We start from the raw sequence: 26,128 nt of genomic DNA on the forward strand, positions 1-26,128 counted from the left end.
TCTCATCTAAAAGCCGCCTCCCCTCACCCACCATGTCCAGCACTTCGTCGTTCCTCCTCTCCATCCACTTCTCCATGCTTATCCACACCCACTTACCGAACGTCTCCAGTCTTCTCTCTTCCTCATTCCTTAAGTGTCCATGTTTCCGCACCACAGAGCGCCTAACTCCAGAGCAGAATCTTCTCTTAGATTTTCTTTCAACTCTTACCTATCGACCCTCTTATAAGCTCATTTCTGTTCATGAAATAGCTAACTTTATTGCTGGAGTGCCTTCACTCGAATTGAAATTGTCTTTTAACGAGCGTGCTGCGCCCGCTCTCAGCGTGCTTCCCCCGCTCTTTTCAGTGCAGGTCCACCGAGGGATTTGCGCGTTTCTAATTTTAAAATGTAGATAAAAAGGCAGGGTCTTATGTACAAATTTAATTGGAATGTTCATGTACAAATTGAGTTCAGAGGATCTCTTGAAACACAACATTGGAAGTAATAACACTATCCTCTGTTAAACGCACATGATGACTCATACTTACGTATCAACAGGAGACTTGAATGTGGAATCAGCCGCGTTTTGATAAAAGTTCTTTAAAGAATGCGAGATATTGTTGCAAATGAACAAATGTATCCGTTTGTGCGCCGCTAAGGTCAGGAATATTTACCGGTTTTTCTTTTTTTTTTAATCATTTAAAAACCAATTTTAGGAAACAAAAGCAATATTTAGGAAGTAAGATATGCCGTCGCATGTTCTCTGATAAATTCTGTGCATTTTGGTACCTCATTTGTAGAGTTTGGTTGCGTATAAGTTGAGAAAAAGGGATCTATACAGCAGAAATAATATAGAGGATAGTTTAGGTTGGCGTTTCTGAACAGAATCCCTTGATATTGGAACATATATATAATTTTTTTCTTCCTAAGACATGGAACAAGTCCATAGGGAGGGGAACCTGTTTTCATCCATTTCGGAGAGGTAAAAAGGGAATTCTGGGGTGGATGAGGAAGTGCAAGTGAACGGAGGGCGCACATAGCGGTGATGGGCGATGTATCGCTAATGGTTATTGAATCGCCGTTACTGAAAAGTAGCTCTCACAGTCGGTGACTTAATACTCGAAATCACTGTGATTGGATCGCTGGATTCGGCGATGAAAGCACAGGCTGCTACCAAGTGATTAGCGATATATCGCTTGTTCGGTAATAATTGAGAGAGAGGCCGCTAGGTGTGGACCTATGACATAAGAGCTCCCAGGGTATACAAGAGTTCAACTGACTGTCGAGTTGTATAGTCGTGTGGGCGAGGCAGTACGGGGCATTACGTGGTGTGGCCAGGACCGCAAGCAGAACTCATCGGGGGAGAGGAGAGAAGACATGCAGCGAAAGGTAGGTGGACATCGGGGCGTTCTCTCTCTCTCTCCTATTCAGAATACGGTCAATTTTTTATGTTTTTTTTTCTTGGGGCGAATTTTTAAATTTCACATTTGGTGAAATTATATATTATATAATTAAATTATATATCCAGACATCGCTACCTGCGATTGAAGAGAAGTAGCCGATCACTGAATACTCGAAATCATTGCGACTGTGAATACGGCGAAGATAGCTTCGGCTGCTACCACTGCTACCGATGGTATAATAAATAATGTCTTATTCATCTTTTATGATGTAATACATTCTTTACGAAATATACAGCTAGCGATTTGAATCATGACGGTTTGAATATAAAATATGTTTTAAAAAATGCCGACGGGATTTTAATGATTGCCCCTTATCAATTCCTTTACCGTATCAAAGTTACTTAACTATCGTAATATAAACTCAGAATCAGAACTATTCCCTCAAAAAGATATTCTGCCCAATTGCCTTTGTCCAAAGTTTATTCGTTCCTTTTGAGGAGAGCTCGTTCATTGGAATTGGACAAAGCAGCAGGAATAGCACCGCCACAAATCATCGCTTACTTGAGTGATTCTCCTCGGTGGTCGCAATCACAGTTAAGAATCGCCGTTACTGATGAGTAGCAGCCACAGGTATCGAAGTGATAGGAAATCACAGTTCCGCTCATCACCAGCATATATTAGCGAGGAGGGTATGTTGATGAGGGCGAAAGGGCGGAGGATATTGCGTAAGGACGGTGGAGTAAGGAAGAGAATGGAATTTTTGACTTCATTAAGGAGGTCAAAGGGCGCGTAAAAAGCGTACTCTCTCCATCAATACCTTCTGTCTCCTCCGTATCTCATCTAGAAGATGCACCTCCTCACCCACCATGTCCAGCACTTCGTCGTTCCTCCTCCTCTCCGTCCACTTTACCTTCTCCATTATTCGCCACACCCGTATCCCGTATGTCTCTAATCTTCTCTCGTCCTCCTCCTCAAGTGTCCACGTTTCCGCACCGTAAAGCGCTACACTCCAGATCAGACTCTTCACAAAACTTTTTTTTAATTTTTACACAACGTTCCTCTCATAAGCTCCTTCCTATTCATGAACGCCTTCTTTGCCAGCGCGATTCTCTACTTGATGTCCTTTCTCCTTTTTCCGTTTTCCTCTTACGTGCTGCCAAAATACTTGAATTTGATTGTAGCAATAATACTCAGTTATAGATTTTGTTGAAATTTATTTAATTTAATTACATTCTTCGGATAAAAATTGCTACATATCATTGGTCTCAGTGTTACTCAAAATTAATCATATTAATCTCAGGACTTGAGTTTTTTAAAAGGATTTGCATCAGGGTCGAATAAACGTAGGGGTAAATGAAACGTTCGAGACTTAATTTCCTACATATTGACAAACAGTGACTTGTAGTATTGGTGACCTGATGCATCAACGTTGTGATACCAAACTTCATTTTTCTTAGGTTAATCTTTCACTCTTAGTGAAGTAATAATTAACAAGTCTCTCTTCCTGCAGCCATAATAAATTAGGCTAATTTAGGAAAATTTGGTTAAATTTAGACTATTATCTAAAGATAAGAAAAATTAGTAATCCAATAAATGAAATAGTAAAGAATGCAAGCGAAAGTCCTGCTTCAATTGCTATCTTACACAGGAATGCCCACGTTAAAATGTTAAGAGAAAATAATATCCCATTTGACAGCGGAAACAAAGTCCTAGTCGTCGGATACCTTCCCTGAAATGTATACAATAAAATTCTCATTAGAAGCATTGAAAATTAATGTTTACCTTCAATAAAATCACTAGATTGTACATTAAACATTGGAAATTGGACAGACGTGAGCGTCACCTAACTCAAAAGAATGAAATAAAAATAGTCCAAACTCATATGATAACAAAAATTATTGGAAATAAAATAATAAAACTTTGTAAGGTTCACTTGTATTAAAATTTAATACAACTGAACCGTACAAAGGTTCATTTGTATTAAATTAAAATACCTATTTGATATTAAATAAGTACGACCCGGGTTTTGTAACGCAGTTACATCTGCAGGTGACTGATAGCACATGCATTTTATATTTATACATAAATGTCCTTCTCGGAAACCATTATCTCATGCTCGCACCATCCACAAAGCCGGACTCATGAACTACCATAGACTATTGTGACTTGGATAACTCAATGTGTCCCCGCTAATCCTCTCTTTTCCAACATCTTCCTTAGCCCCTCGTTTCCTCACCAACATTATCCCCTCCCTCCCTTCGCTGGTAAGATACAGTGGAGCCCCGCTAATCCGAAACAATTGGGACCGGACCCATTTCGGATTAGCGAATATTTCGGATAAAGCGGACTGTTATTAATTTAACGATAAATTATTAAATACAACGTGAAACTACATAAATTAATCGCCGAAACGCCGTTTCACGTCCATACGGTATGAGAAACGACCAACTTCATTTATGTACGCCGTACGGCAACGCTCTGCACGGCTACCGCTTGAGTTCGTAGTTGCAAAGAAATCCGATAGGTAGCAGCACAACCTACGTTGTAGAAGCGTTGTAGAAGAAAATGTTACGGACTTTTTTAAACCAATGTAGTTTTGTTCTGTGACACTGTTTTATTTTGTTTATTACATTTTCCAACCTAAAAACATACTGAAAATTTCAAAAATAAATTTAACCATGTTTTTTTCTAGATTTTATAAAGTTTTGTTTTTTCCTGATTTTGATTTCGGATTAAGCGGATTTTCGGATTACCGGATTTCGGATTAGCGGGGCTCCACTGTACCTATATACACACGGAAAATTAGGGATGGCAAAGGAAACGAAACGAAAATGTTTCGTTTCGACCCGGATGGAAACGAAAATACGAGCCCTAGATTTAGTTTCGTTCCCGCACAATACTATAATCACTAAGGAGTTTAGTTTCGACCCGGCATGAAACTTTAATCCCAGGAACGAAACTAAATCAGTCGAAATCCACTGCTCATTATCAAGTTTCGATTCCAAAAGTTGCGTGGAGGGGGATAAGAGGGAATAGTTTCGATACATTACGTTTGACATGCGTGTTGAGAGGTTAAAACATCGAGCTTAAAAATCGAATCGCCAGTTTGTGTTCACCGTTCTCTCATTAGTGGCAAAAATATGAGTTCCCCATGCATCTAACATCTACTTCATTCAACCATACTTGGTACTCGGTGCGTGGGTCGAAACTAAACCGTTCGAAGGTGAATCACGTGGTCCCTTCGGTGCGAGAAATTATCTGCGTTTCGTTCCGTCCGAGAGTTTCACTCAAGATACGGATGCAAGAGCACCGAAGGGCAACGAAAAACAGGTAATTCCAGCTGTCTGCCACATCGGAGCACGCCTGGACCCCGGGACATGACATTAAGTTTGACGACGCCAAGATAATAGTGAAAGAAGGCAGATATTTTCCCAGACTCATCCGCGAATCCATTGAGATAGCCCGGACGGACAATTTTAACAGAGACGACGGCTACCATCTGGATGCCCATTGGAGGAGGCTCATTAGGCGGACCAATAAGAGAGCAGCAGCCACAACTGGCGGGACTGACCCCCTATATAAGGAGGTCAAAAATCGTGGACCGGCATCATCTTCGACCTGAAGACGCTGGCAGCAGTGCCAGCGAAACTGTTGTCATCACCAAAAAACCCACGCGGTTGCACCGGAAACATGGAGAAATTGGAACCTGAACACCGCGGAAACCTACGTAGTCACAGTTTTGCTTTAGTTTCGACCCGAAGTAATTTTGTCTCCGATTCCGTTCGACCCCGAGTTTAGTTCCCCCGGTTTAAATCCATTTCGTTTCGTTTCTACATTTCGCTCCCGGGAACGAAACTATTGAACCTTTACTGGTTTTGAATTTCGTTTAATTTCTATTGCCAAATGGGAAAAATCCTGCTCCCAAACCAAGGCTTCTCCTCATTCCCTGCTTAAACCCCACTCCTCACTCACCCAATCCACTCCCTTTCTATAGATGCCCATACTGTCGCATTCAAGTATGTATAACTATAAGATGCATGTAATATCAGTCACCTGAAGATGTACCTACCTTACTTAACCCGGGTTGTGCCCACTTAAGCATACAAGTGAACCTTTCAAAGTTTTTTTCTTTTGACGAATATTTCTCGGGTTTGCAGCCAGGTTAATGCTTTTATACGAGCCGACCTAACGAGTGAAATTGGACTTCCATAAAGTAACACAGCCTTGAGGATGGGAGACAAGTCGTCTCCCGAAACGTCGGCTTGTATAAAATCATTAACCTGGCTGCAAACCTGAGAAATATTCCTCAGAAGTATTCACCAGGGAAAATTAAATTCGTTTTTTTCTTTTTTTTCCAATATGGAGAGGTTTCACAGAGCCTGAAGTTATCGGCAAAAAAATAATTTCTCTCTGGATTTGCTTACCAGCAGGCGTTACATTCGAATGCAAAAGGAATAAATATTTTATAATATTATATTCAATTTTTTTTCTTTGCATCATATTCTTTTTTTTTAACTTTAAATCAAATGATACATGACTCAGTGGTAGGGTGGATGGGAAAAATTGATTTTTTTCAAATCCACCTGGCGCAAAAAAGCTGTATACTTGTATACTTGATGAAATATAAGGACTAAAAAGTTTTTAGATTTTTCGCCAAATTTTCGAAGAAACATCTATAACTACAACACTGATATTTTCAAAAAGATACTGCTAATCTATGCTCAGCGTATTTAAGTCAATTTCGGAAGCAATGTTGATGGTATAAGTTCAAACCCTACAGTATCATGGATGTGGTAGTCTGGAAGCAATGAGCAAATAAGTCCTGAAATTTGGGCCCATACTTCACCCTTCCAATTTTCATGCCGCAATGTTAGGTCAACTTATAGCAATTGGCAAATAAGCCAATATAAGGAAATTTGACGTTGTACTTGCAGCAGAGGGTTAAATCCCCCTATCTGGGCGGTATTCACTTGGTACCATCAATCAACATTGTAACTCGGTACAATTCCTTTTGACTTTGGATTATCAAAAAATTCTCTAACTCAATATTAACTTTGTAGTATTCCCTTATAAGAAAAAATAATTCATCTCATCCTCCGTGAAGTAACTCCGTTAGGTGAAATCAATTAGATTTTAAAAAAATCATAATTTACACCTAAAGGTGATGATAACTCATCGAAACCCGGGTCGCGTTATGTAAAAAAGTAGTGGTATAAGTAATAGTGAAATAACAAAGAAAACTTTGGTTTATCTATTTTTTCATTCGAAAAGAAATCGAGAATCGCAGATTATAAAACTTATGCTGATTATTCTGCGGGGGAGGCAAACGCCAACAAGGGAATCCGGTTCTTCTCAATGCATCTTATTTGGCTCCAGCATCCTAAAACCCCAATTAAATTTTTTTTGTGTAAGTGTGAAAGTAGAGAAGAAGACAACCTACAGAATTTACGATGATAACACCTAAGCAAGCTCCTCACTTCTTTGGGAGTAAAAACGTATTGGTGACACTTGCGAAATGCGCCTTGAGAAGGAATATAAAATGCCTAATGATATAAAAAGGATAATGTTTCCGAAACGGGTTTTCCGATTTTCTGTGGCAAACAGAGAGAAGAACAGTTGTTTAACCGCTGAGGTCTACGCTAACGTTTACCCGTTTTCTCGTACACGTTAGCTAACGCTTGGAAAGGGATCTTCAGAATCGAGGACCAATCTGTGATTAAACTGACCGATCAGGGCCGACCTACGACATGAAAGCTCCTAAGATGAACAATTTTGATGCATCGATACTTCTGACCTGAGGACGCCAGCAGGATGGCAGGAGAATCTGTCGTCGCCTTTAGACGACGCTACGGGGAGGAATGCCCGAAAGCCGTTACTAACGCGGAGAAACGTAGCAGATCCTCATATCCAACCCATCGAACATGCACGAATCAGTTAGTGAGCTGACTCTTTGTTTTCTGTCAATAAGTAATAGTTTTATTTGTATGGTAGCAGGTTCGTATCTTTAGCACTCTTTTAGTGTCTGGACCAACCGTGTGTCGTTGTCCTGTATCTTTGGCCTGTGTCCTGCAGGCGAACGCGTCTCTGAATAAGGCAAGGATGAGGGCTGCATGCCTGGAGTGGAATCTCTCCGTGCCAAACACCCAAGTGATGACTTGCAAGGCACCTCGTAGACGTAGAAGTAGTTCCTGAGACGTTCGCATTCAGACATCAATGGGCTTTGAATTCATTTTTTCCACCATTGTTCCTCATATCTTTTTCCTTCCCTTAATGTCTTTCTCTCTTTCGCAGTATGTTCGTGTCCTTAGCACTCTTCTTGTTTCTACTCTGACCAAATTTTGCTGTTCTCTGTGTTTGTCCTGAATCCTTCAAGGAAATGCGTGTCTGATTAAGGCTAGAACGAGCGACAAGCTCCAGTATAGCTTGACTCGGCATGGGTAAAATAGGCTCTGCATGCATGATTAATAACGGACTGCAACTGTCAATACTAGCAATCTGCAAGCATTTCTTGGCATGCTTAAACTCATTCATGAAACCGTTGTTACGATAACTTTTCGTTTTCTATCAATAAGTAATAATTTTATTTGTATGGTAGCATGTTCGTATCACCCCGAGCCACACGCCTTGCTGGTGGCTTGCACGGTATTTCGTGGATGTAGATGCGCGACCTTGGCACAGTAACCGAAAAACGCATGCATTCATTCCATGGCTCACTCTCATACCACATCCCACCACAGGGAACACCAAAAAAGGAAAATTAAGGGTTTCCTCTATCCCCATACGGAGAAAAGAGTAATTCAGAGGAAAAATGAAGATCTGACGGAATGAACATATATCATAGCTTGTCGCCAACGCTACAACGAATATAACATGGACACATCCTTTTAGCCCGGTCAAAATAGACATTGACCCTTGCATTAACTCCCAACAACCTGAAAATTTACAGGAACGCTAGGAATACTATTTTCCTGAAAACCTGAAAAGTTCCCACCGATCCCGTGAGTGCAAAATATTTTTTTCAAGATCAAAGGTACCTATGCCTTTTGGCCAAACTGGGTATTGCCTTTTGGGCAAACGTTTAATTTAACAATAAAAATTGCTACTACCAACATTGTAGATCAGGAAATTATATAAAAAAATGTCGTCATACTCCTTTCTCTAAGATTTAACATTTCTGAAAAAAAAAAACATTCGAAAGTTAGCTATAGCTGTCCAATTCTGTTCGGAGAGGGCAACAATATAGTCATGCATATTACGGATAATACAGCTCCAGCTAACTTTCGAATGGCTTTTTCTCAGAAATGGTAAATCATAGAGAAAAAAGTTTATTGACAATTTTGTAGATAATTTTCAGATCTACAATTTTGGTCAGAACATTTTTTGTCGTTAAACTAACCGTTTGGCCAAAAAACGGAAAAACACCTATTTTTTTGGCGTTTGACCTTGAATAAAATTTTTTCCACTAAAGGGATCGATGGAGACTTTTCAGGATTTCATAAGAGTGGTAATCCTAACATTCCTGTAAATTTTCAGCTTGTTGGGAATTTATGCAAGGGTACCTACCCCTTATTTTTTTGGGCTAATTTGACCGGGCTATACAACAATCTCTTTTTTGTATTAGGCCTGAATCAAACGATCATTTTTTTCGTCACTTTGGAGTGCTCACTTCAGCGAACATTCTAGTGATCACTCGGAAAAGATGGTCCTGCGCGATTATTTCTCCCGATGGCTACATTGATGAGGATTCCCATCACTTTTTACATCACTACTCTGGTCGCTTTTTCCGTCGCTGAAACCGTCACTGAAACCGCATATCAGACAATTAGAACGCATATAGAACAATTGCAGCGCAACGTTTGGCAATGGTGGGAACGACATGGGCAAACATGAACGACTGCTTTTCTTTGTTCTGCCTCGCTAGGCAGAGAATAAGCGGCAACCGGAGCTCAAAAAAATAATAATCATCAAACGATATTGAATGAACTGCTGACATTTAACGTGTTTGGTCTACGTACCTGCATTTATTATAATCTACGGCACACAACAGTACCAATTAATTTTCATACGACCCATGAGTTTCAAAGTTAGCAGAGATTTTCGGGTTTTTTACAACAAATTGATCACTTTTAGTGGTATGAACAATTTGTTTTCATCAAATTTTCAATACAATATCTGGCCTATTTACGTAAAAATTTCATGTCTCTGGAAAAAAACGATTTATACCCTCCTCCTTCACCTAGGTGGTCTCTGATTGGTCCGGGATTTTTCTCCTTCCTCGTCCTATTTAATGCCAGGTTCCAAGCGCTACTTAGCTGCAGTCCTAGATCTCTGTTGATGTTTTTGGGGTGAAGACGGATCTCTACGGCTTCTTTCGTTATACGGTCCCAATAGCCTCTTGTTCTTCCAAGTTGGGCAGTTTCTTCCCAGTGGATATTATGATTTTCCTGGACACAGTGTTCAGCAATGGCCGATTTTTCAAGTTGTCCGAGTCGGAGGTGGCGTCGATGCTCCTTCACCCTCGTCTCAATGGTCCTCTCGATCCCAACCTTTGTCGCAGTGAAGTCATCCATTCGGTCACATGCCGTTGACCGTATCCTCCATCGGACATCCCGTGCCCTTCTCCGGGAAAGAATCCACGATAAGAGAAAGGTTCTTGATACCAACGCCAAGAAACTGAAATTCCTTCATCTAAGACTCTCTACGATTCTCTCTCCCTTGGATTGGGAATTCGTAGACCGCATAACATCGGCCACAGCAGAATTGCTCCTCAAGCGAGACACCGAGAGGCAGAAGAAGAAATTCCAACGACTACAAGGGAACCGCACCCGTGGTGTTTCGTAGAATCAAAATCGCCTTGTGGTGAATTTGACTGACCACGCCATTGACGACACCACCATGACAGTGCTCTCCAAAGGACTGAATTTCGCACCAGCACCGAGGAATATTCCGCATAAGGAATACATTGGAGCAGTAGAGCAGGCGGTGAGGAAGCTCCCTGAGGAGGAAGCAGAAGAAATACGGAATGAAGTGTCACTGGTCCTTTTCAGGGCCATACCTCCAAAATAAAATCTATCAAGGAAGGAGCGGTTGGCCCTCCAAACATTAAGGGACAGCAAGGATATCATGATACTCCCGGCAGATAAAGGCAACGCTACGGTCCTCATGAAGAAAGAAGATTACCACCAAAAGATTCTGGACCTTCTGACAGATGACACATACAGAGTCATGCCTCGTGATCCTACAGACGCCGTCTCCAGGAAGACCATTGAACTGATCAAAAAATCTGGCATTCCTGAGGAAGAACTAAGGAATCTACGACCGAAGGCACCAGCCCCCCCAAGGATATATGGGTTGCCAAAGATCCACAAGATTGGTATGCCGCTAAGGCCCATTGTTTCTGCTATTGGAGCCCCAACCTACAACCTGGCAAAATACTTAAGTGGAGTACTTGCACCATTTGTAGGACGGTGTGAACACCATGTGAAGAACTCCATGGAATTCGTCAAAACCCTACAAGACATCCACGTACAGTCGACGGATATCATGGTGAGCCTAGACGTTGTGTCATTATTCACAAGAGTGCCAATTATTGACACCCTGGCTTTGCTGGGAAGAATATTGGACCGCAAACCAGTGGAACTCTTCCGCCACGTTCTAACTTCCAGCTACTTCCTATACAACGGAGACTTCTACGAGCGAACAGATGGAGTGGCTATGGGTTCGCCTCTATCGCCTGTCATCGCTAATTTCTTTATGGAAGACTTCGAAGAACACGCCCTCAACTCGGCTCCACTGCGACCTAAGTGCTTCTTCAGGTATGTCGACGATACATTCATCATTTGGCCTCACGGAATGGATACCCTGCACTCATTCGTCGACCACATGAATAGCCGTCACCCCAACATACGTTTCACCATGGAGACCGAAACGAACGGAGAGTTACCCTTCCTGGACATCCTCATCCGCCGAAGGGGAGATGGTACCCTGGGGCACAAGGTATATCGGAAGCCCACCCATACCAATCTATACCTAAATGGGCAAAGTCACCATCATCCATCACAGAAGAACGCGGTCCTATCCTCATTAATTCATAGAGCCAAAAAGATCTCTGACGAGGATAATTTACAAGGAGAATTGAAACATCTGAAGAAGACCTTCATAAACAATGGATACAGCCACTTCAAAGTCCATAAGGCCCTTAAAAGGGCCTTTAGACAAGACAAAGGAGACAAACCAAACGAAGAACGGCCTCCAGCATCAAAAGCCATCCTGCCATACGTCTCCACGGTCCCGGGAAAGATAGCAAGGATTCTTGCTAAACACAATATTCGAAGCATTCACCTTCCTCCTGGCAAACTCCGGGATCAGTTAGTCCGAGCCAAGGACCCTATTGGTCTCAAGACAGCCGGCATTTACCGCATTCCATGCGAATGTGGTAAAGTGTATATTGGAGAGACGGAGAGGACCATTGAGACGAGGGTGAAGGAGCATCGACGCCACCTCCGACTCGGACAACTTGAAAAATCGGCCATTGCTGAACACTGTGTCCAGGAAAATCATAATATCCACTGGGAAGAAACTGCCCAACTTGGAAGAACAAGAGGCTATTGGGACCGTATAACGAAAGAAGCCGTAGAGATCCGTCTTCACCCCAAAAACATCAACAGAGATCGAGGACTGCAGCTAAGTAGCGCTTGGAACCTGGCATTAAATAGGACGAGGAAGGAGGAAAAATCCCGGACCAATCAGAGACCACCTAGGTGAAGGAGGAGGGTATAAATATCGAAACACCGCGACATCGGCATCATCAGTCCTGAGGATGTTGGGAAAGTCTCCCAACGAAACGTCGACCTACACCATGCAGACCCTGACCCGGTTGGAAACCCGAGAAGCTTTCATCCATGCTATTCACCGGAAAAAGCTCAGATTCTTCATGACACACGAGTGATGGAAAGCAGGGGCGCCGCCAAGGATTAAGGCTTGGGGAGGGGGGGGGTTTAAGGCGCAACTAATACTGGGAGGCTAGGGGGATATGGAATACCCGCCAGGGTAAACGGGAGGTGCGGGGGCGCTCCTCAAGAAAAGTTTTACGATAAATGGTTCATAATAGTGAGTTTTACGGCTTTTCTGAGGGATGTGTTATTTATTCTTACACTACTCTACAAGCAGGGATGGTAATAGTAGCCAAACGAAAGTCAAAACCAGAAAAATCTCTGTTGTTTCGTTCCCGGGAGCGAAATGTGGAAACGAAACGAAATGGATTTAAATCCGGGGAGCTAAACTCAGGGTCGAAACGAAATCGGAGTCAAATCTACTTCGTGTCGAAACTAAACTAAAACTCTGGGACGAAAAGAAACGAAAATAATGTTTCGTACCGGAGGGACCAGGTGCTTCGAACGGTTTAGTTTCGACCGACACACCGTGTACGAAGTATAGTTGAATGAAGTAGAGGCTCGGCCTACCGCCATTAGATGCATGGGGCACTTATATTTTTACCACTAATGAGAGAACGGTGAACACAAACTAGCCATTCGATTTTTAAGCTCGATATTTTGACTTCTCTACATTCTGTCATGAAATGGGTCGAAACTATTCCTTATTTTCCCCCTCCACTCAACTTCTAGGAATGAAACTTAACTATGGGCAGCGGAGTTTCGATTAATTTAGTTTTGTTTCCGGGAGTAAAGTTTCGTCCCGGGTCGAAACTAAACTCCTGATGATGATAACACTAGATGCAATAGATTTTGAAACCCGGGCCGTGCTATTTAAAATAAAGTGTGGAATAAAACAAAGTTATTTTATTTTATTCTATAATGAAGTAATTCCACAAAATTATCCATTCATTGCATCTAGTGTTATCATCATCAGGATCGAAACTAAACTCCTTGGTGATTTAAATTTCGTTGAAATTTTGAAACCCGGGTCGTGCTATTTGAAATAAAGTGTGGAATAAAACAAAGTTATTTTATTTTATTCTATAATGAAGCAATTCCACAAAATAACGCCTGAGACCGTGTCTTATATCAAACTAACAAATTTATCTAAGCTCTGTGGGGAGGTTTTATCCCCCAAAACCCTCCCTCGCTGCGCCACTGATGGATAGTGACCGAAACAATGACCGCGTGATTAAAAAAAGGTGATGACAATAGCTATCTCTCGAGTGAGAACTAAGATACCTCGTTTTGCTACTCTTTTTTAGGAGCGAATCGTGATAACTGACAACATTTGGGCATCCGAATGGGTAGTACAAACATGATATTTTCTCCAAATCGGTCAATATCTTCTGTTCGCCAATTAGCCTTAAAATTTCGAATTTTTTTGCGAAAAACGATGGAAATGATTATAATTTGAATTTGGATTGAGCGAAAACTCTTTTTTTTTTAAATGAAGTCTAACTTTGGAGTTTAGTTGATAATTTGACCAAATACGTCAGCTATATTGCTTTTTATCATCGAGAAAATGACCTTTTATCGTGTCCCCGAAAATAATTTTGTGGGGTAGGCAACCCGCGACATTCAGCCTCATTTTACGTTATGCCTGCGTAAATGGACGCGAAATAGAAATGTTTTCAATAAAAACGTGGAAATCATGTGTGAAAATTTCAAGGATAGTCACAATTATAAGAGGTTCCCTAATGATGCCATACATTGTCTCCTCGAGGGCATCAAAAAGGGTCAATTTAGTGTACAAGTTTAGTGTAGTAGTTTTCACTGAGCACCAATAAGGATGAAACAACTGATCGTGTGATTCAGGGTTTACCATTTACAACATCTATGCTCCACTTACCAATATAAAGACTAACAAGTTGTAATTAAATAATGATCCAATAAAATATACTGTCCCCCATTCTATTGCAATGGCCTTCACATATAGCAGTATCCACAAGAGAAATGGTAAGTATCTGTCTGCTATGAGAAGGATCTTCAAAATTCCTGGCGTAAGTCTTGCAGTCCAGGTCTCCGTCTTATCCTCAACCTGAAATGCATGCAATAAAATTCTCATCACAATCATTGAAAATTATATTTTTTCCTTCATTACCATCACTAGGTAAATTAAAAAATGGAAATCAGGCATACGCGAACGTTACTAACCTCAAAAGAATGAAATCACGATAGCCCAAACTTTTCGGAAAAAAAATCACTTTGGAATGACTTGCGGTGGGCGAAAAATTCCAGCATGATAGCTTTACCTTTTTTCGCTACTTTCTATGATTTTTATTTTACTTTAAATCGAATTATATAAAGCAACCTTAGTAAAGACAGAGAGCAACCTGAAGTAAATACAATAAACATGGAAAATACTAGATATAACCTGAAAATCAATGCAAAGAAAACAAAGATATTGTTCTGTTCAAGAAGGTAAGGTACAAAGACCAACCTAAAACAAGGAAACCATAGATTTGAGGGGGTGAGAGAGTTATGCTAGTTGGGTAGGCGGATTACTAGTAGCTGGATAGATTAGTTGTACTGAATAGATAGAAGCAAGAAGGAAATAGTCAGTAGATTAGCCCAAGCAAAGAAAATATTCCCCAATGAGAGGTCTCTGTTAAGAGGGGCGAATAAAAGCGATTCATATGGACCATAATTGGGAACATTCTTTATCATATGTCTCCTTCATTATATATCTCCTTCTTGCAGGGGCGCAGCTAGGAATTAAGGCTAGGGGGGGGGGGGGTGCAACTAATACCGGGGTGTGTGGGGGTATGGGATACCCACCAGGATAAGCGGTAGGTGCGACATTAATAAATTGCGGAATTTTTAGAAAATGGTTTAAAATGGTGAGTTTTACTGCTTTCTGAGGGATATTTAATTTGTCCTTATACTATTCTATTAGTGATATCAATCCAATTAAGTAAAATGAGTTAAACTTAAAATGTTCTCTGAGCTCTGGGGGGGGGGGTTATCCCCCTAAACCCTAAACCCCACCTCGCTGCGCCACTGCCTTCTTGAATAGGACCTTAAGGGACTGGAACGACCTACCAGCAAAACTATTTGAGCTCTTCCCGAAAAATTTGCATATTTTCAAAAGCGGTTGAAGAAGTAGGGACCAATGGTTTCTTCTGATGTTTCCCATTGTTTTGCATCGTATGCTCATGTTACCACCCAGGTCAATGGCCTACTTGTAACAATTTAATGATGATGATGATAATAATAATTATTTTTATTAATAATTATAATATTAATGACAATAACAATTAATGATAATAATAATAATAATTATTATTATTATTTTGTTCTTTAATTTTCTTCAGTTTTCACTGAGTAGCTTTAGTGTTAAGAGCACGGGTTTTCACCAAGGTAACTCTTCACTATTGAATTGCGTTGAGAAATTTTCTCGTGATATGACAGGTTGAAATTATTACAGCCTTTTGCAGTTTGATGTATGTATTTGGATGGAGGTTGAGTATTTTGAAACTATTTTGTATATGTTTTGGAATGATACCGGTAGCTGAGATGACAATTGGAGCTATATAAACCTGTTCCATATTCCATATTCTTTTTATTTCTATTGCCAATTCTTGGTACTTGTTAATTTTTCCTGTAATTGTCTTTTCGATGTTATGCGACAGTGGCACGGCAATATCAACTATGTAGCAAGTTCTATATTTCTTGTCAATCAACACTATATCTGGTCTATTATTAACTATAGTTTTATCTGTTTGTATAGGCAGATCGTAATAGATTTTAAATGCGCCGTTTTCAAGCACTGTTTCAGGGTGGTACACATTTACAGGGTGGTACACATTTATTATTATTATTATTCTTTATTCCACAAGATTTACTTGGAGGTCTGCCAGCGTCGGGCCTTGCCAAGACGCTGCCTCAAGTTACAATTCATTTAAAAACAATCTAACTGTTCTACATGTATCCAGCATTACAGATTTTTAAATTTTATATATTGTGTTTCTTTTAATTTTTAATTGTTCAATTCCAAAATTGAGTGATGAATGTATTATTCCTGTTGATGAGATTACTATAGGGATGATGGTGACCACGTCCTGTTTCCAGATAGTTTTTATTTGCCTTGCGAGGTCTTGATATTTTTGTTTCTTTTCCTCGTATTTCTTCTTAAGGTTGTGGTCAGCCGGAACTGCTATTTCAATTATAAAGGTCTGCTTTTCTTTTTTTTAATCCAGATTATGTCCGGTCTGTTATGCTGGACAGGTTTGTCTGTGTAAATTGTGTTGTCCCAGTATAATTTGTAATTTTCATTTTCCAGCACTGTAGCAGGGGTGAAAAGGTAATATGGTTCATGATCCACTTTTAATCCGGTAACATACGCTATTTCTAAATAAATAATTTTGCATACATTATTGTGTCTTTTGATGTATTCATTTCCTACTAGATTCGTACATTCGCTAATTATGTGTTCTATCGTCTCACTCTTTGCATTACATTTGCGACATAAGTCATTTAATACGCTTCCGTCTTTGATTATATATTTCCTATAATTCTTCGTACCAATTACTCTGTCCTGAATGGCTACCATTGTCCCCTCCGTTTCCTTATATAGCTCACCTCTTTGTAACCAGGCATTTGATAGTGAGGTTTTTACGCATTCCTGATGAACAAATTTGTGATGTATGCCATGTACTTGCTTGCTTCTCCATGTGTCTTCTAGCTCCTCTATTTTTTCTTCATCTATTGATTTGTCTCTGACATTAAGCTGGAGTGGTGTTGCTTTATCATCATTTTTTACGACTGACTTATAGAGGTTAGTCGTCTCGCCTTTTTGGAAAAAGTAATTTCGAAATTTATATATAATTCTGTAATGTAGGTCCTTAATGCGTATTAAACCTCTACCACAATTTTTTCTTTTAATGTATAACCTTTCGACAGCAGCATTTGGATGATGTGATTTGTAATCTGTTAATGCTTTCCTTGTCAATCTATCTAGGTCTTCTAAATCCGTATTAGTCCAATGAATTACACCAAATGTATACGTTAAAGTTGGAACAGCAAATGTATTTATGGCTTTCGTTGTATTCCTGCTATTTAACTGCGTTTTAAGTATAAGTTGAAGCCTATTTTTATATTCTCTTGTGACTTTTTCCTTAATTTCTTTCTGTGGGATTTGAGAGTTCTGCAGTATGCCAAGATATTTATATATTTCATGTTCTTCCATGTTTTCGATTTTTCCGCTATCTAAAATAATATCTTGCCCTTTAACGTATCTCCCTTTATTAATTTCTAATTTTCTGCATTTATCTATTCCAAACTTCATACATATGTCATTACTAAAGCTCTCCGTTAATTTCAACATATAATTTAACTCCTTCTGATTGTGGGCATATAGCTTTAGATCATCCATGTAAAAAAGATGATTAATCATGTGTGTCTGATTTCTATCAATTTTTAATTTGAATCCATATTTTGTTGAATTTAATATATTTGATAATGGGTTGACAGCTAGGCAGAACCATAATGGGCTCAGTGAATCCCCTTGAAATATTCCTTTTTTAATTCGGATAATACTACTTTGAATTTGACCTTGAGAGGTATTCAATACCAACTGAGTTTGCCACTTATTCATTACTGTGTTTAGAAACTCCACAATTGAAATATCTATTTTGTAAATTTTTAAGATTTCTTTTAGCCAATAATGTGGAACCGAATCGTACGCCTTTTGGTAGTCTATTATTATTATTATTATTGTTATTATTATTATGCCATATCATAAGCAAGAGATTGACGAGAGATATAGAACTTGTTACATAGCTAATATTACTGTGCCACTGTCGCACAACATCAAAAAAGACAATAGCCGGAAAAATAAATAAGTACCAAGAATGGCAATAGAAATAAAAATAATATGGAATATGAAACAGGTTTATATAGCTCCAATTGCCATATCTGCTACCGGTATTATCCCAAAACATATTTTAAAAAGTTTCAAAATACTCAACCTTAATCCAAATACATACATCAAATTGCAAAATGCTGTAATAATTTCATCCTGTCATATCACGAGAAAATGTCTCAACGCAATTCAACAGTAAAGAGTTACCTTGGTGAGAACCCGTGGCCTTTACACTAATACAACTTGGTGAAAACTGAAGAAAATTTAAGAAAAAAATAATAATATTTAATACTGAAATCTGAATGGTGACTATATCGGAGAAACGAAATCATAGTGAGAAGATTACGAAATGTGGTACAGCATTAGAATGAAGAAGATTGTTTGGATACATCGTGTGAGTAATTCGGTAGTTCTGAGAAGAGTGAGATAAAAGATAAGATAATAATGAGAAGAGAAAAAGATAACATAAGATAATAAGTGTCCTTTTTGAACTCCAACTACTTCAAAGGTAGGTAGACCAAGGGGCAACTAAATCTACCATATCATGAGACTCGGTGGTCTGATAAAAATTATAATTGTTATAGACAATCCTTTGATTATTCGAGACCAAATATGTATTTCTCTCCACCTACGGATCTGACCGAAATCTATCTATTTAAAACAAAGTCGAAAATCGTGTTAGTTACACCATTTATAACTCGAGAACGGCTGTACCGATTTGAATGATATGCGGTTTTTTGGCTTTGTCTCAGCCCCAGCTCAGAATAAACGTTAAAAGACAGTAAAAACTTAAGAAATAAATTGATCTTTATCTTAGGGTAATGCTTTTAGAAGTTGGTAACACTGCGGAAGCTATCTATATGGTCAGAACTAGAAGATTTGTTTTGAACGGGGCTATACTTGGACCTAAAAACCTTTTTTACGGCTAAAAATGAAAATAGGCCAACAACTGAATGCATAAAATAAATTAGATGAAATTATTAAATGCTTTATAAAACCACAATGTCTAAAATTTACAAAGTTAAGGCATACATATTATAAAATTCTTTGAAATAAACCCGCGTATACATGCCCCGGCCTACCCTATGTAGATTGAATAAAGAAAATACGTTTCTAACACGCCACTGTAATGCTTAATTTTGTATGGTTTTGTAAATTTAATAATTAGGCAGTACAACGTCCGCCGGGTCAGCAAGTAAGTAATAAAGTGAAGTTCAAGACATCAGTAAGATATTGGTTCCTTGAAACTGTAGAAGTTGAGTTTTTGCTCACTTTTTTAGAATAGGAGCTGCCGAAAACACACGAGGATTGTTGTGAAGTGCCGTAATATTTTTCTATCTTTGTACCCTTATTTTCCATTTTTTAGACACTACACGTGTAGGTAACGAGGAAGTGCTAAGAAGATGGGAGAAAAGGGAAGCCTCCTAAAAACCTTAAGCAGAAGACGGGACAACTTCGTCGGCCTCATTTAGAGGAACGATGGCCTGATGAAGATTATCGTTGAAGGACAAGTGGAAGGGAAAAAGGACAAGGGACGGCCCCGAATTAGTTACACAGTACAAGTTATAAAGGATGTAAAAGAGAAGAAATACGTCGCTATGAAAAGGTTAGCGGATAGGAGAGAGGAATGGAGAGCTGGGTCAAACCAATCTTACGATTGTTGACTAATGATGATGATGAAATTTTCTATAAGTATTTTACGTGTCTGTTTTGCATATTTTTTTCACTCCAGCAGTTGGGTGAAAGTTAAAAACAGAGAAAAAAGTGTATGCGACACGGACGAAGTTAAAATTTGAAATTTAGTATTTCTTTCTAAATCGTAACTTGGTAATATGTTAATCAAGCCAAGCCCTCCGATTGGCCGCGAGTTTGCCCCGTCGCCGGATGCTCTGAACAACGGCAAAGGCAAATTCAGACAAAGAATTCGAGGTTAGGACCCGTATTCTTAGTCGAACCTTTAGGGTCAAGCGACCCTGCATACGTCATCAGCCCCTACATACGCCACATCAAGCCCTACATATGGCCGTTTTTGGGAACTAAACAGGCCCTACTTAATGTAGAGTACACCCTACAAAAACATGGCGGCCTAATTTCATCTGCTTATCACTTCGATTAAAGAATCTACGTTGCAATGGATTTTAAGGGAGACGAGCACACAGAACCATTTTAAAATGTACAGTAACATAGCTGAAAGGTAAAAATACTACCACATTATACCCATCAAGTGAAATATATACAATAAAATTGGCTGAGTTATAATAAGTGCAATATACTGGTATGCATCACCTTGTTTCTGTGGATATATATGAATATTTTTCATCTTTGGCACTTTGCAAGCTTTTGAGAAGCCAATATCGTTTCCGTACAGCCATAGAAAATATATTTCCACGCCACCATTTGCCACATAATAAACTTAAATACGGAAGGTAAAAGAGAATGAAGAACCTTTATGAACCAACGTAAATTCTCACGTCAATGATCATATTTGCCCCGTACTTATCACTATCTTGTCCCTAAATCGGTTGTCCAATTGACAACTACAAGGCCCACTCAGAGAGACAGAGAACGAGGAGTAAATTCGGTCGCGAAGCGCCTCACGCCCGTGTACCATGTAATATTCACCAAAGAATCAAACAAAATAAATCTTGATCAACCGTTTTACTTGCTTGGCATGCGTGTTAAAGTATCTCACTACCAAAAGCCTAAAGGTATTTTACAGTGCCATAAGTGCCAGGGTTTCGGGCATTCAAAAAATTACTGCAATATTCGGCCACGTTGCGTTAAGTGCGCCGGGTCGCATGAAACGGCTGAATGTCTGCGAGTTGACCGCTCCACACCACCGAAGTGTGTTAATTGCGGAGGAGATCATACTGCCAATTACCGTGGTTGCGAGGCTTTTAAGTTTGCGCAAAAACAGAAATTGGCTCGCGAAAATAAATCCCAAGGATCAGCCCAAGGGAAAACTTTTCAACCTGCTCCTGCCCCTGCCTTCAATCCTTGGTCACGAGGTCCCGAAAAGGACCTAAGTGGCTTTCCCCTTCTAGCCCAGCCTCGCCCAAGACCTACTCCCACTGTACCTCAGCCGACATCCGCCGGCACTCAATCTTGCCCGACCCAACAACCCGAAAACAACTCCTCCGACAACCTTTTCACCTTCTTCTTGACCATCAGTGATCAATTGAGTCTTCTAAAGACGACCAATGAGAAGAAATTGTTTCTTCTCGGGCAGATGTGCGCTCTGCTCGAGAATGACAATTAATCGTCTCAGCGGTATTAACTTTTTCTGTTGGAATTGCAACGGTATCCGACGCCGACAACAGGAATTCTTAAATTTTATTAACTCTGGCACTTTTGATGTGATCGCCCTTCAGGAGACGCATCTAATTCCCTCACAGCATATCCACATTCCTAATTTCAAACTCTATCGGCGTGATCGCTCCATCCATGGTGGTGGAGTGCTGATCGCAGTAAAATCTTCCATCAAACATAAAGCACTGCCTACGAATGCCTTTAGCACACTAGAAACCATTGGTATTTGTATTCCTACTCCAACGGGCGATTTATATATGTATTCTGTGTACCAATCCGCGGCCAAACCTCTCCTACGTGACGAAGTTCGTTTCTTATTATCCGCCGACCATAGAATCATCGCTGCCGGCGACTGGAATGCAAAGCATGTAGATTGGGGCTGTCAACGCACTAACCCGCGTGGGATAATTCTTAACAGTTTTGTCTCTGATGGCGAGTGTAATGTCGAAGTGCCGCTCTCGGCGACGCATGTTGATACCTTCGGTAACATGGATATTCTCGATCTCTGTGTGACTAAAAATATCCACCGACTTTCCACTCCCAAAGTAATTGACGATCTTTCAAGCGACCACTTTCCAATCCAAATGCATATTTGGTGTTCACCGGAAGAGTTCCTTCCTTCGCCTTCAGCGAAAACGAATTGGCAATTTTTTGTCAATCATTCCAACGATTCTTTTTCCCAAATCCCTATCCCAAACTCAGCCACTCCTGATGCAATTGACGCGCATGTCGAGTTAATAACATCAAAACTCCTTGACGCCCATGCCCTTTCTTCCCTTCCATATTTCCGGCCACCGGCCGATCCAAATATCCTTCCCGATCATATCCTAGAACTCATGAAGGAACGAAACCAAGTGCGTAGACGTTGGATTCGGAGACATGAAGTCACTGACAGAAGACTTTACAATTTTCTTGCCGCTCGTGTGAAGCAAGAAATTGGACGATATCGTAGGGAATTATGGATGAACAAAATTAATTCTCTTTCCGTTAGCGACAACTCCATTTGGAAGTTGGCGCGCTCCCTGACAAAGAAAGGACCTTCTCAGGTTCCTTTACGACAAAACGACATGTTCATCCACGACGCTAAAGACAAAGCAGAGATCTTAGCTGACGCCTTTCAGGCCACAATGACGCTGAAAGCTGATTGGTTGGTGACTGACGACGACCAAGAAGCAGAAATAGAGTATACCGCACTTGCGAATACTCCAACTCCTCCATTTATTCCTGTGACTGAGACGGAATTGAGATTACTCGTCAAGTATCTCAATCCAAGGAAAGCGTCTGGACTCGACGAGGTGTCGAACAGACAATTGATGAATGCACCTAGACCTGTCATCCTCCACCTCCTAGCGCTGTTTAATAACTGCATGGCCGCCAGTTATTTTCCATCTGCATGGAAAACAGCGCGAATAGTCCTAATTCCTAAACCTGGTAAAGATCCTACCATTCCCCTCAACCGCCGTCCTATTTCCTTGCTTTCGAACATCTCAAAAATGTTCGAAAAAGTCATCAAAAAACGTCTCGACATTTACTTACGGACAAATGACGTACTCCGCCCGGAGCAAATCGGATTCCGCCAAGGAATCTCAACTTTGCACCAAGTCCTAAGACTAGCTGAATTTGTTGCCCAAGGTTTTCAACGCCGTAGGTATACGGCAGCAGTTTTCTTAGACGTCGCCAAGGCATTCGACCAACTGTGGCACAAGGGCCTAATCCTCAAGCTTTGCAGGGCAAACATTCCGCCCACTCTTACGAAACTCATTCAGAGCTTCCTATACAAGAGGAAAATCCAGGTAGCCGAAGGCGGTGAATTGTCGCAAGCGAGAGAAACGAACTGTGGCGTTCCCCAGGGCGCCATTTTGTCACCTACCATTTTCAACCTATATGTCAATGACCTTCCTTCTTCTCCACAAACTCAAACTTTCATGTTTGCCGATGATACCGCAATAGCGGCTCAATCCTGGAGCGGCATTTACGCTTTGCGTAAAATCCAAACCCATCTTTCTCTTCTTGAAAAGTGGACTGTTTCGTCGAAGATGACAATCAACGCTGCCAAAAGCAGCCTTGTCGTCTTTCAACGGCGAAAAAAACCTATCTCCCAATCCCTTACCTTCAATTCCTGTAAAGTACCAATGGTTTCATCACACAAATTCTTAGGGTTACATTTCGATAACAAATTGCTCTGGTCCGCGCACGTAAAGCAAGCCTTGAAATCTGCCATTGCAGCTAAGATCTCTCTTGGCTGCATGCTTAACAATAGATCTAAGATCTCTAGAAAGGACAAGGTGACGCTGTATAAATCTTATATTCGTCCACGGCTGCTTTACGGGTGCGAAGTGTTCGGCAACACTTCCCTCACGAATATCAAACACTTAGAAACATTCCAGAATCGTACTCTGCGTTACATCACAAACCAACGCGGACTCATGCCAATGACTGAAATAAGACGCGCTCACAAAGTACCCAAAATACACGAGTTCATCAAGTCACAAGCTGTGAGACTACAGAACTCCCTTCCACGTAACACGCTTACAAAAACACTATGGGATTACCCAGTACATTCAAAACGCTTCAAAAGCTACAGACTTCCAAAAGAAATATTATTTCGCTGATAAAGAATTCTTTCCTATGTATTTTCTTTTTTTTTTAAATTTAAATCTGGACTTAATCATTGTCATGTAATAATTATATTGTGGTTTGAAAAGAAAAAAATGGAAAAACTTTAACAAAAAAATATAAAAATGTTAAAAATCAGACAAAAAAAATATAAAAACTGATAAAATGAACCAAAAAAAATATATAAAATGAGCAAAACGCATTGTATGCGACAAAAAAAAATGATAAAAATAATAAAAGCTCAAAAATAGTTATTGTAAAAATTGTTATGTCATTTTGGGGCCTCTACGGGCCGTTCCCGGCTTCCGATGCCGTTAGTTTGTAGTCTTCTAATTTTTAGAGTGCTTTTGCACGCGCTCGCTAGAAGCCTGTCTTTCTAATTCTCCTTCACTTACACTGGAAAGGTTACACTGGTCCCTATACACTTGTTGTGTCAAAATTCCCTTTTTTACGCACTTGCGTAAATTCACCACAGCCGGAGAGGTGGTATATATACGCACCGGAGGTTGGACGAATCAGGGGTATATAAGCCCGCTAAAATTGAGGATCGTCGTCGTCGTAGTCATTGTGAACATTGAAGTCAGGGCTGCAACGTAATGATAGGCAGTCCGTTGTAAATAGATTCTTATTTTTATCTATTTTGAGGGGTTTAGTTCTTCACCTTATTTTCCGTCTTCTTAGCACCCTGTTACCAGCTCTTATCCCGTAAAGTTATCCTTTCTTATCTACAGTCTTCCAATAATTAAGCAAACTATTGTTGTCTTTTTTCAAGTATCATATAATGGTGAGACGGAATGAGCCGCTGAAATTATTATATCTCGCCGTCTGTGCCAAAACAAATATAACATTGACACACTTAGTGGGGGGAAGGAGGCTATATAAGGACCGAAAGAAAATCCAAAAACTATGGAAAATACTAGATAGAAGCTGAAAACAGCGCTAAGAAATCAAAGATGCAGGATATGATGCAAAGACTAACGTAAGACTAGGAAACCATAAATTTTATGAGGTTAAATGGCTATGATAGATGGGTAGCCGGATTAGTAGTGATAGATGAAGCAAGAAAGAAATAGTCAGTAGATTAGCCCAAGTAAATGGAACATTCGTCGTCTCTATTAACAGTGACGAATAAAATGGATTCATTAGGGCCATGATTCAATAGGCCAAAACATATACTAGATAAAATCGAAATTTATGGAGGTTACTACTTTTTACAACATTATATAGTCATGTTTTCCAGTGAATTTATCTGCAATAACGAATTATAATAATAATTATTTTACCCTTTTTGCTTTTTTTAACACTCTTTGGTACAACTTAAACGGTCTACTACGTAGGCATAGCAGTTTATTTTTTATCAAAAACTTAGCCTAAAACAGCCGTTTTTGAGTCTTGAAAATCCCAAATTTTCAAAATCCCCGATTCCCCCTTCGGCTGGGTAAATACCCCCCGCCGAAGAGTATTTTGTAGGTTGTTTAATAATTCACGTACTATCGTTTTCAATAATATGTAGACAGCCAGGAGTTCCACGTAACTGATGGGGCCTTATCAATGTGAACTTGTGAGGTTGGCACATAAAGGAACCTGCATCCCTCACTCGTATGCCACCAAGAGCCGACGAGGACAGAGGCGGACGCGACTGAGCCACCACAAATACTAGCGCATAAAATTAATCTACTCGGCTACGGGGCCACTTATTATTAAGACATAAACGGTCACTCCAAATATGAATATAAAGATAGGAAAAACCTCGTCCCGGAGCCCGAAAGAAAACACTCCGACGACCCAACGTGAGCATGGAGGTGAGTTACCTCAGTGAACTCCATCTGCTAATCCTAAATCCGATTGGGTTTTTGATCCTGGAGTTTGACTCCAACTTCGGTAGCTCAGTCGCATTCGTCCGTCCTCGTCGGCTCTTGGTTGCATACAAGTGAGGGATACAGGTCGCTTCATGTGCCAACCTAACATGCTTTCACTGACCCGGCCCCATCAGTTATGTGGGACTCCTAGGTGTCTACATA

General features: G+C 40.2%; 1 long non-coding RNA gene across 1 annotated transcript in view; it reads right to left on the reverse strand.

Moving 5' to 3' along the window:
- Nucleotides 1-2,496: 2,496 nt before the first annotated feature.
- The window catches only part of LOC124166024, a 29,395-nt gene continuing 5,763 nt past the window's right edge, over nt 2,497-26,128 (reverse strand). The window contains exons 3-4 of the long non-coding RNA XR_006866381.1: nt 14,169-14,357; nt 2,497-3,111 (exon numbers count right to left, since the gene is read on the reverse strand). This is a non-coding gene — a long non-coding RNA (uncharacterized LOC124166024). The remainder of the gene's footprint in view (nt 3,112-14,168; nt 14,358-26,128) is intronic.

Source organism: Ischnura elegans, chromosome 9 (assembly GCF_921293095.1).
Source record: "Ischnura elegans chromosome 9, ioIscEleg1.1, whole genome shotgun sequence".
NCBI classification, from domain to species: domain Eukaryota; kingdom Metazoa; phylum Arthropoda; class Insecta; order Odonata; family Coenagrionidae; genus Ischnura; species Ischnura elegans.